The sequence below is a fragment of the Castor canadensis genome, chromosome 14 (genome assembly GCF_047511655.1).
Source record: "Castor canadensis chromosome 14, mCasCan1.hap1v2, whole genome shotgun sequence".
Lineage (NCBI taxonomy): Eukaryota > Metazoa > Chordata > Mammalia > Rodentia > Castoridae > Castor > Castor canadensis.
In genome coordinates, this window is record NC_133399.1 from 12,476,606 (window position 1) to 12,489,458 (window position 12,853).

Below are 12,853 nucleotides of genomic sequence, written 5' to 3' on the forward strand. Positions count from 1 at the left end.
TTCTCTGCCTTAGCCATGCCTCTTGACTTGGTATTTAGTGGCTAGTGGTTGGACCTGGAATGTGGAATCCCAGGAGTTTGTGCCTTGGATTCAAAACTCCAGTTTCAGTACTGGGATTTGAACTCAGGGCCTCACATTTGCTAGTTAGGCAGTCTACTACTTAGTCTCACTCCACCAGCTCTATTATTCTTTCTGTGTGTGTGTGGTATTGAAGTTTGAACTCAGGGCAAAAACCTTGAGTCAATCCACAAGCCCTTTTGTGTGATGGGTTTTGTTTTGTTTTGTTTTGTTTTTGAGATAGGATCTCGAACTATTTTCCTGGACTTGCTTTGAACCTTGATCCTCCTAATCTCTGCCTCCTGAGTAGCTAGAATTACAGGTGTGAACACTGGTCCCCACCTCTATTACTCTTTTTATTTCCCCTCCAGAACAGAAGGACACAAAGAATGTGTCAATGACTGGAGAATGCAGGAATGGGAGGTCTCGAATAAGGTAAGAGTGAGAGTCTCAGCAAACACCATTTTAGTTTCAGTTTCAAACAGATGGAAACTTATTTAAACAACCACCAAAAAACAAGGCGGTGTCAGTGGTTCACACATGTAATCCTAGCCACTTGGGAGTTGAAGATCAGGAGGATCAGGATTGGAGACCAGCCCAGGCATACAGTTCATGAGATCCCATCTCAACCATTAGTTCAACACAGTACCCCACACCTGTTATCTCAAGCAATTTTGGAATCTGAGATCAGGAGGACAGCAGAGCAAAAAAGATGGCAAGACCCCATTTGAACAAGATAGCTGGGTATGGTGGTACATGCCTGTCAAAGCAGCTATAGCAGGATGGAGGATCTTGATCCAGGCAGCTCTGGGCAAAAGGCAAGACCCTGTCTCTAAAATAACCAGAGTAAAAAGGGTTTGATGCATGACTCAAGTGGTAAAACACCTGCTTAGTAAGTGCAAAACCCTGTGTTCAAGATGTATACTGCACCCTCCCCCACCAAAAAAAATAAAATCCCAGAAAATGTAGAGAGCAGAAAACTGGGAGAAAGAGAGCTGCAGGGTTGAAACCAGCACAGGCAGGGGCAGAGACAAAAGAAAGAACAGGAGACTTAGAAAACAGTTAACAGTGGCCACAGTACTGAGAAGACTTGGTCTGACCAGCAGGAGTCCTGGAGCTGCATAGCACACTGATGCTAGGAAGGGTCTCTCTTTTTGGCATTCAGTCTAGGTGCAGTTGAAAGAAGCCATTTTCAATGCTGTTATCTGACTGTGAGTTTAGAAGTCAAAGGTCCCCACACGGTCGTTTCTCTTGGAACTCCCAGAAAGACTTAGATGCTGATCCAGTGAGTGCTGGCCTGGAGAGGTGGTCTGGCTATGGGGGAAAGACCTTAAGTCAGAGATGCAGAGGGTTCTATGAAGAGAAACTGACAGAATTACACAGGGGAGTAGAACTCTCTTTCTGTTTTGTCCAAGAAGCATGGAAACAGCTAGGAGAGCTCTGGGAAAGGGGAATGAGTGGTCACAAGTGATTCTGTGTGGGAGTTAAGGTGAGGAAAGTCAGGGACCCAGAGGGTGGAGCACACCTTGGTGCTTGCTGCAGATCACTGCCTCACACACTGGGCTTTCCTGGTCTATAACCAGACATTTTCAGGTGCCAGAGACAAGTACCAGCTGTTAGAAAGCTTAGGGCACACCCTTTCCAGTCCTGAGAAGCAGCACAACCTACAGTAACCGCAGAGAACTCTTCCTAACAAGCATGACATCAGATTGGTACCACAAAGGAGAAAAATGAAGCCAGATAGTTTCCTTGAACAACATGCCATAGAAAAATGCTAACATGACAATGCTGAGAGGACCATGAAAGCCTGTCCTCAGCAACAAGCACAGATGCTCATATTATCTCACAATCAGATTCATACAAGATCAAGTGCACACGAAGAAAGCATTGGCTTCTGAACCAATAGAGTCAATAACAGGAGCCATGATGCCATCTTCTTTCCTATCCAGTGATTGACAAGGTGCCACTATTCTTTTTGGTGGACAACTGAGTGCTTTCTTCTAATATTTTTGTTTTTGTTGACAGTACTGGCATTTGAGGCAGGAAAACACACATGCACACACTCACTTTTCAACAGTAACTCATTCAAAACTCAAAAGATACTAGGTGCTGGTGGCTCATGCCTATAATCCTAGCTACTCAGGAGGCAGAGATCAGGAGGATCTAGGTTCAAAGACAGCTGGGCAAATAGTTCATGAGACGCTATCTCAAAAAAATCAACACAAAACGGGACTGGTAGAGTGGTTCAAGTGGTAGAGTGCCTGACTAGCAAATGTGGGGCCCTCAGTTCAAGTCCCAGTACCATAAAGAGAGAAGAGAGAGAGAGGAAAAAAACCATGGAAAACTGTGCTTAGTGATACATAGATGGTAAAGGTATAAAGAATGCCCAAGAAAATCCAACCTGGGTTTTCACTCACCTCTGGCTGCCAAGTATATGAGATCAGACAAACACACCAGCAATCACCATGGCCTATGGATTCACCTGGGTGAATCCCATGTTGTTATATTCTTTTTAAAATGTAGTATGAAACAAATAATTTCTTCCCAGAATTTTCTTTCAGACCACATTATTCTATCCATTCAGGTTCCAAGTAAGAAAATCCCAATCTCAAACTCAAGTATGATGGAACATTCTTACGTGTCTCAGTAAACTGTTATTTTAAAGAAAAAGGATTCTACAAAGCAAACAATAGGGAAGCAACAATGGGCACAAGTGGCTCATGCTGGTAATCCTAACTATTCAGGAGGCAGAGAGCAGGAGGATAACAGTTCGAAGCCAGCCCCACAAAATAGCTTATGAGAACCTATCTCAAAAAACCCACCACAAAACAGGGCTGGCACAGAGGCTCAAGTGGTTAGAGTACTTGCCTAGCATGAAGCCCTAACTTCAAACTCCAATCGTACCAAAAAAATTAAAAAAACAGGAAGCAACCTGCTTCACAATTCACAAGGGACCCACTCAAAAGGTTAAGCACAAGTGTGAGTTTAAGAAGTCACTTGCACTGTGCAGAGGCAGCCCAGGGTCTGGCTCCCAGATGGGGAGTGAGGGAAACCTGAGCAGTCATGAAACTAAATTCATGGACCTTCAGGCTCCCTATTTGCCACTCCTGCCAGCATGAAAGTCTCCTCCTCCTCCACAGCTCAATTCTGACCACACCCTCAGCCACAGGCCTCCATGATTCTGACCTGCAATGCCTTGTTCACTTCAGACACCCAAATGTGTGGAGTTCACCAACCATTTCTCCAACACCAACCAGGTGTCCAATAACTCATTTCTGACACCAGCCGGAGTGAGCAGAGACTACATGGGTTCCTGGCTCTATCCCACCACACTGCCCCAACTTCAGGTGACAGTCCAAAGCACATGTTCTTAATTTCCTTACCAGTCCCATCCTGAAGTGGTCAGTAGAGGGGTGACAGCCTGAATCAGCTCATTACCATAAATTCAGACATTGCCTAAAAGGGGCTTATGCTAAAGTACCAAAATAACTCCATGGCTCAGGAAATTCCAAAGATTTTAGGTTTGTGGGAAAAAACATTTTAATATTGCACACTTACATAAACTCAAATTCATAAACCTTCTCTCCAGCAGGAAGAATTCAAGTGTATTTCTCATTCTGCCCCTCACTGTGGTCCCCATATCAGCTTTGGACAAAATCCTCACTTTGTTCTGTCACTCACACTCAGTTCTACACAGCTTTAGACTTCTTGGGATGGTACTTTGGTTGGAACTTGACCTCATACTGGTTAGGAAAGTACTAAACTACTTCAGTCCAACCATTGCCCTCCACATGGACATCCAGTGACTTTTCAGTTGACCTCTATCCATGGCACACTGATACGATTCCATGGCATTCCTGGAAATATTTCCATGAAACATAACACACATAGTTCCTTTTTTGTCTGATATTAATCTTTATTGATATGTCTGATGGTTGCATATTTAGGTTCTGATGTGTGTTATCGGAGATGGAAGGACAGAAACTGTCAAACTGGTATGATGACCTAAGGTCTAATCAAATCTCCATCTCAAGGTCTAAGTGTGGGGGGCATTTATGGAAAGTATCGGGTTTCAATCAGCATTTGAGGAACAGCCACAAATTTTCCTGTTAAACACTCCAGGCTGAGGATGAAGGTGACATCCTTATATGTCCCGGACTCCTGAAACACGATGTATATAGAGTCAGATCGGGTGAGACGGCACAGGAACTCTTATTCAGTTCATGACAAATCCCCATGAATCTGATCCCCAAACTCGACATCCATGACTTGGACATCAGGATCTTTTTCTCTACATTCAGGTCTTTGCCTATCGTCACTGAGATGTAGAATTGAATTATTGTGCAGGGCTACAGCAGCATAGGAGCACCTGTCTGCATTGTGAGTCATGCCACTCTCCTGGCATTAATACTTCTATTAAACCTGTACTCATCAAACAGCAAATATTAGAGTACAGACACTGCTCTCCCTTTTAAACGTCTGCTCATGACATTGACCTTGACTCTTATCGGGGTAATTGAGTATTAGAAGGAGGCAGGCAGGCACTGGACTCTTACACCTGTACTCCTTGCTACAGTGGAGACAGAGATCACAAAGAATGCAGTCCAAAGCCATTGGAGGAAATAGTAAGACCCTATCACAAAAATACCTAATTGCAACAGAAATTAGAGTACTAGAGTGGGACCAAGTCTCACATTCTAATATAGGGACCCTTCTTTGATCTGTTTTAGGGCTTGACTCTTTGAATAACCCACAGTACAGACTCCAACAGAATCTCTGTTCCTTTCCTTGATACTGGAAACAAACAAACACAAATCCAGAATCTCAGATTACACATTTATTTTCACCTTACACTACTCAGAAGGAATCTGCATATTATTGCTGCTCTTACTTACCTGTGCCAAGTACCCCCTGTACCAATCAACTGCACAGTCTTTACAGAAATTATCCAAGACTTATATATCAACGGTATTACCCCAGAGTTATTTCACAATGATTGAGGTTTACAACATAAAGGATATAAACTATTTCACAAATTTATTGACACCTGTGGCCTCATGCATGAGCATAGCTCAAGGGAGAAGCAATCTTCCAATATGAAATACCAATTCTTCTAGCAGTGTAGGCTTTCAATGCTAGGGAAATTTCATGTCATTCAACCGTATTCTCATCTAGTTGCAGCAGAGAAAATCTAAATGTCTCCTAAAAAGCTCTACGAACTTCTGAAGGCTGTCATTTAACACTATACATTGATGTTCCTCATTACTCAGAACATTAAAGTTTTGGATAGAATGGTTTCTCTTGAGATCTCTCTCCTTGGTGTGTCATTGTCATCTTGATCTCTTTGTTCTCACATTTTTCTGTGAATGTCGATGTTCTTTACCTTCCAGTTACAGGGAAAGTACCTGAATCAACTAGGGACCAACCCCCAATTAACTGAATTTACTATAGTTATCAATTTGAGGGAAATATGTCGAAAGTATTGTCCAGTCTGAAGTACTATTGTAACGGGTGCAATAAGCCTGGGTCATCGTGACCAAGAAAAGACAGGAAGGTTCAGAAGGAAGTGCTCGGGAATCTTAGATGAGTTCATAAATGTGGCCATAGTAACTGTTTTGTCACGTTAGAGTTTCAGCTGATAGATGACCTCCTGTTCCAGGTTAGACCCAGGCTGGTTGCGGCAGTTCCTGCAGCTGGGCAGGAAGCGGTGTGGTTTGTGCTGCTTTTGGAGGCCCTGGGTGAATTCCGCTCTTAGCGCAACTACCAGTCTTTGATGTGCAGCCGAAAAAAAAAAAAAAGAAAAAGAAAAGCACAACTTCAAACTGCCTTAAACAAGTAACATTGTTCCTCTGACACGTATTTCCCTTGTCCGCCAATACTGTGTACAAAAATGAACGCAAATTGCTGGGGCAGGACACATTTCTGCTCATAACATACACGAGCCTTCTTACTAATTCATAGTCCGCTATCATCTTCAATAGCAGGGTAGTCCACCGATTCTATGGCGAACTAGGTCTTCCCTCCATAAGCTGCAGTGTTACAAATGCCATTGTGATCTTTCCCAACCACGCGGGTGTGGATTGTGCACTCTAACGTCAGTCAGGGCCTCGAGGAGCCCTGTCCAATTGGAAGCACGGCGTGTGGGGTGACCAATCAGACACCGACACCGAGGAAAAGGGGCGGGCTTTAATGACGCAGTTCGGGTCTTTAAGTGAAATTGACCAGCAGGGACCTTCTAGGAATTAGCTCCAAGCTTTCTCCTCTGTTGAGGATGTCCGGCTGCTTGTTCCTCATCCTCTGATCACTTCAGAACTCTAAGAGTCAAACATATTCTAGGGAGGACGCCGGGTCCCCTAGAAGCAAGGACAGGACATGCAGGTCAGCGTCCTGAAGGAGAAGGGAGGCAGTTTGTAACCGTCGGTTTGTGTCACCCCACTATGTGTTCGTGAGTCCTCTTGTACGGCTGCCGTTTGAAAAAGGAAAAGGATGAAATACCGGGTGTGAGAACTGAGCCATGAGCAAAAACATAGTTGATAATGCCGAGGACAGGGGAAGCCGGTGTTGGGCAATGAGGCTTGGGAGGAGGCTATTTAGAGATTTCGGGTTAGAGCACAGAAGCGCTGCACTGGGAGGTGGTGGGGTTGTATTGAAGACTGCTTTCCACATATTTGCAGATCAGGGGGCAAAAGAGGTGGACCCAACGGGAGGAAGGCCTCCTGGGGTGGGCATGAACACAGATCCTACCATGTCCACAAGCCGGCTCACCTCCACGTCGTCTCAAGTAGGGAGAGCGTTAGGCACGCGCCCTGTCCTCACTGTCAAGTGAAAAGAAATGTGTGATCTGAGATTCTGGATTTGTGTCATTTTGTGGCCAGTAGGTAGTAAAGGAACAGAGATTCTGTTGGAGTCTGTACTGTGCGTCAATCAAACAGGCAAGCCCTAAGACAGATCCAAGAACGGTCCCTATACTTGAATGTGAGATTTGGCCCCACTCTAGCACTCTAATTTCTATTGTAATTAGGTATTCTTGTGATAGGGTGTTACAATTTTCCTCCACTGGCTTTGAACTGCAATCTTTGTGATCTCTGTCTCCACTGTAGCAAGAAGTACAGCTGTAAGAGTCCAGTAGCTGGCTCCTTCTAATGCTTAATTTTCCTGGTAAGAGTCAAGGTCAATGTGTTGAGCAGGCATTCAACAGGGAGAGCAGTGTCAGTACTCTAATATTTACTGTTGTTTTTTATTCATATGCGCATACAATGTTTGGGTCATTTCTCCCCCCACCCTCCACCCATTTTCTTTCCCCCCCCCATAACGTCCCTTTCCCCCGACCCCTTCGCTACCCAGCAGGAACTATTTTGCCCTTATCTCTAATTTTCTTGAGGAGAGAGTCTAAGCAATAATAGGAAGAACCAACGGTTTTCGCTAGTTGAGATAAGGATAGCCATACAGGGAGTTGACTCACATTAATTTCCTGTGCATGTGTGTTGCCTTCTAGGTTAATTCTTCTTGATCTAAACTTTTTTCTAGCTCCCGGCCCCCTTCTCCTATTGGCCTCAGTGGCTTTAAAGTATCTCTTTTGGTTTCTCTGCGTTGAGGGCAACCAATGCTATCTGGTTTTTTAGGTGTGTTACCTGTACAGGTTTAATAGAAGTATTAATGCCAGGATAGTGACATGACTCTCAATGCAGAGTCATGTGAGTCCTATGCTGCTTTTTCGCCCTTAACAATAATTCAATTCTACATGTCAATGACTACAGGCAGAGAACTGAATGTAGAGAATAAGATCCTGATCACCAAGTCATGGATATCAAGTTGGGGATCTGAATCATGGGGGTTTCCCATGAATTGAATAAGAGATACTGTGCTGTCTCTCCCAGTCCAACTCTCTATATATGGTGTTTTAGGAGTGTGGGACCTATAAGGATATGACCTTGATCCTCAGCTAAGAGTGTTTTAGCAGGCACATTTGTGGCTATTTCTTAAATGCTAATAGAAACCCAGTACTTTCCATAAATGCCGCCCACACTTAGACCTTGGAATGGAGATTTGATTAGACCTTAGGTCATCATACCAGTTTGACAGCTTTCTGTCTTTCCATCTCAGATAATACACCTCAGAACCTAAATATGCAACCAGCAGACAAATTTACAAGGATTAATATCAGGCAAGAAAGGAAGTATGTGTGCTATGTCTCATAGGAACATTTCCAGGAATGCTATGGAATCCTATCAGTATGCCATGGATAGAGGTCAACTGAAAAATCACTGGATGTCCATGTGGAGGGCAAGGGTCTGACTTAAGTGGTTTAGTAGTTCTTCACGAGTATGAGGTCAAATTCAAACCAAAGTACCATCCAAAGACATCAAAAGCTGTTTAGAACTGAGTGTGAGTGACAGAACACAGTGAAGATTTTGTGCGAAGCTGACAAGGAGACCAAAAGGAGGAAGCTGAAATAAGAGGATCACTAGTTTCAGGTAAGTGAATTACATGGTGTGTTTTTCCATACCCTGGGCCCCATTGCAAGGTCCTGTATCAAAAACCAAAGTAGAATGCCAATGTGAGTCACGCCTATAATCCTAACTACGGAAGAGGCACTGTTCAGGATGACCATGGTGGAGGGCAGCCCAGGCAAATAGTTCACCAACCCCATTGGCAATACCCAACTCAAAAGAGGGCTGAAGGTGTGGCTCAAGAGGTAAAGCACCTGCTTAGCAAGGACATGACTCTGAATTCAAATGCAAGTACCACCCAAAGAAATAAAAAGAAGTGAGGCAAACACGTAAGTGTAGGGCAAGTTCTATAGCCCGGCCTCACTCTAGGTCTTATCTAGCCAGTACAACAAACAGTGTTCGCACCACCTAAGTTTCATAGAGTATCAAATGTATGTATTATTTCACAGTTGGACTTGTTTGGAAAAGGAAAAATTGTGAATTGAGGATAAAATACAATTGCAAAAAGTTACATGAAAACTGGGTTACATATGTCATGTGTAGATAAAACTCATCACAAGTTTAGGTTTTCACCCCAAAATCAATCTAAATGTCAACATATTTCACTTTTAATAAACAAATCAAAGTGTAAACTCCTCTGAATGTGTGTATGTGTTTGTATGTGTGAAGTAGCTGAGAAACTTCTGTATTTTAAGGATAGGAGTGCCCATAATTATCTGACAGTAGTGTACATTATGAAAGTGCAATACTGAAATACTCAACACCAAAGAACAATAGATAACACCACCAATATTCACAGAAGAGTGTGTAAGAATATCGGTTTTCTATTGCTAACAATGGGAAACCTCATATTAAATGTGTCCTGCCCTTCTAAGAAAACACACATGAGGACCTCCATATGGGGTTGCAGTAGATTTTGTAGAGAAGAGATATTTAGAAAGGACAGATCCTTTCAAAGGTTTTCAGCACAGTCCTCCAGTGATCTGTTTTTTCCATGAGACTGGAGTTCTCAATCAGGACCTCTACCCGAAGTCTCACCTGAAACCCTTTTGTGATGTCTTTTTCCAGTGAAGGTCTCACAAACAATTTGCCAGGGATGGCTTCAAGCTGTGATCCTTCTGCTCTCTGCCTCCTGAAGAGCTAGGATTACAGGTGTGAGACACCAGCATGCAGCCTCCAGTGACTAATTGAAAGCCTGGATTATAACTAATTGGCCTTATGGCTGTCTACCTACTGAGCAACTCTGCCGGCCAGGGTTTATTTTGGGTATATCTGAGATGTGGTCTCATGAACTATTTGCCTGGACTGCCATCCAACAATCATCCTGATCTCTGTCCTGAGTAAGTAGGATTACAGGCATGAGCCACCATTACCATGCTACTTTGGTTCTTGAGACAGAATCTTGCTATGCCTCTCAGGATATCTTTCAACAGATCTTGTAGCCCAGGCATCCAAAACTAGTGATAGTCCTATGTCAGCTTCCTAAGTGCCGTGATGACCTGCCCCTGGCTCCATAGAAGTTTTGGTCTAAGACTTGGCACGATCTTCTCACTGACACTCGGTTCTACACAGATTTTGGTGACTTTTGAGGCTACTTTGGTTTGAATTTGAGCTCATACTTTCTAGGCCAGTACACTGTCACGGAACCAGACCCCCCTGCCCTCCACATGGTCATTCAGTGAGTTTTCAGTTGACTCTATCCTGGGCATACTAATATGATAACGTGGAATTCAGGAAATGTTCCCATGGAGACATGGAACACACAGTTGTTCTGTTGCAGGACACTGATCATTGTGGATATATCTCTTGGTTCCATACAGAGGTCCTGAGGTGTGTTGTCTGAGAGTGGCAGGAGGGATAGCTGTTAAACCAGCATGATGAACTGAAGTGCTACTGAAATTGACATTCCAAGAGCCAATAGAGGGGACCTTTATGGAAGGTGTGGGATTTCTATGCCAATAGAAACCCCGCAAATTTGCCCACTAATAGCAGTCCTGGTTAAGGTTAACAATCACATTCTTAAAGGTCACTGAGACTTACAACACAGTGGATAATGTATAGTGCAGCAGAGGCTATCCCATTCAATTCACGAGAAGTCACCATAATTCTGGTCTCCAAGAATTCACTGCATGTCTTGGCCATCAGGTTTTTTCCCTGTACACTCACGTCCTTCCCTGTAGTGACAGAGATGATGAAATGAGTTATTGATGAGGCAAAGAGCAGAATAGGAGCACCACACAGGATTGTGTGTCATGCCATGTCACCTGTAAACTCTTCCTATAATTCCTGCCTTAAAGGTGTACTCATAAAACAGTAGACATTAATTAAGGCACTAGTAACTCACAGCTGTAATCCTAGATTTTCAGGAAGCTGAGATCTGGAGGATTCCAGTTCAAAGCCATGGTAGGCAAATAGTTTGCAAAACTCTATCTCAAAAACCCTACCACAATGAAAAGAACTGGTGGAGTCGAAACAGTTGGAGACAGTGAGTTCATGCCCCAGTATAGAAAAAAATTAACGACAGTAACCATTACAGTACTGACCCTGCTCTTCTTTGAAATGCATGCTCATAACACTTGACCTTCCTCCTATCAGAGTAATTATATATGCGAAGGGGCGAGGCACTGATAGCTCACATCTGCAATCCAGCTGCTCGGGAGGCAAAGATGAAAATAATCTTCATTCCAAGCCAATTGAGACAAATAGTTAGTAAGACCTCAAAGATCTGTTACAGGGGCTCAAGTGTTAGAGTAGTTGCTGAGCAAGCACGAGGGCCTGCTTCCAAACCCCAGTATCACTGAACAAAAGAGTTTAAAGGGATCCCAGCACACTCAGTGTCCAGGAATACCACATACCAACTTCAGAGTTAATACAAATAATATAATATGTGTTATACACCCGCTGTTTTCTAAAGTTTGTAATTGTGTAACGTTTTGGAAAGGGGGTGCATACATGATTCCCCCAAATCACAGGGAGTGACTGATGAGCAAGTCTCTAGTGCACTAACTATTGGAAGCCATTCTCATAGGATTCTACTGAGAAGTCATGAAACAGGTGACTGGTTTCTGGAAAACTCACACCTGAGCCATTTGGGCACAACGAGCCAGGGTGCTGATGCCTCCTGGCTGACTGATGAGCACTCTGTTGTAGAGCTCCATGCAGATCAGCATGGCACTGTTGGATTTCCCAGTCTCCTTGGACCAATAGAAGGTGCACCACCTCACCAAGCATGACCTGAGCATCTGTGTGAATGAGAGACAGAGGGCAGAACATCTCTATAGGAATCAATGACAGAGTACCTGTGTGGGGCCAAAACCCACAGACAAATATTGGGACTCTTATGGACTCTGCTCTTGTGTTTAACCACTTCTATGACTCACAGCCCTGATGCCAACAACGTCTTCCTTCCTTTACTACCAAGTGGCAAACAGGTGAGCTTAAGCCTGTATGACCATGACATAAATTTCATCCTGGGCTCCACAATCATTGTCCCTATACAGTAGAGATTTCCTTGGTGGCCCATGTAATGTGTCATTGTCATACAGCACACAGTATCTCACAGTGGGACTTATTTACTTGAACCAACCATGAAGACACCTCTGTGTACCAGAATTCAAGGTTCACACTTGAAGTGTCAAGGATTTCTCACGTGTTTTCTAGGAACTTGCTTACTGGTGTTCATAACTTCTATTGCACAGATCTGGGTAATGTTGCTGATTTGGGTATAAACATAAAAGCAAGCCTAGGAGATCTAGGAAGGATGATGTCAAAACGCTGCAGAAGTGTTCTCTTCAGCAGAACATATGCTAAAATTGGAATGATTCAGAGATGAGCATGGCCCCTGTGCAAGGGGGACATGTAATTTAGTGAAGCGTTCCATATGTTAGAAAAGTACTAAACAATGCAGGTATCTGCCTATAAACCTGTCTATTTCCAATACTGTGACAAAAGGAACACCAGATAACAGTCCTTGCACAGAATATCAATGAACAAGCTTAATGACAATCAGCAAAAAGCAATAGAAAAGTGTCTGTTCACATCAGTGTATCAGGGTGGTTAAAAGAGTGGGGAGAAATTCAAGGGCATGGCAATGAAATGTTATACATGACATAGGACTGGGTTGTTGACCACCCTCATTCTCACTCTAGAGATGACCTGCTTTCAGCCTATTGGAAGTGTATTACTTTTTTTTCTTTTGGTGGGACTAGTGTTTGAACTCAGCTTGTGCTTGTAAAACAGGTGCTCTACACTTTGAGCCACACCTCCAGTCCATTTTGCTCTAGTTATTTTGGGGGTGTGGGGGTCTCTCAAGTTATTTGCCTGGGCTGGCTTGAACTATGACACTC

At 43.5% G+C, this 12,853-nt stretch overlaps 1 non-coding gene across 1 annotated transcript; it reads left to right on the top strand.

Moving 5' to 3' along the window:
- The first annotated feature begins 12,291 nt into the window (after window positions 1-12,291).
- LOC141417019 (U6 spliceosomal RNA) lies at window positions 12,292-12,393 on the top strand. Its single transcript, XR_012441653.1, has one exon. It is a non-coding gene; the product is annotated as a U6 spliceosomal RNA (small nuclear RNA).
- Window positions 12,394-12,853: the final 460 nt, after the last annotated feature.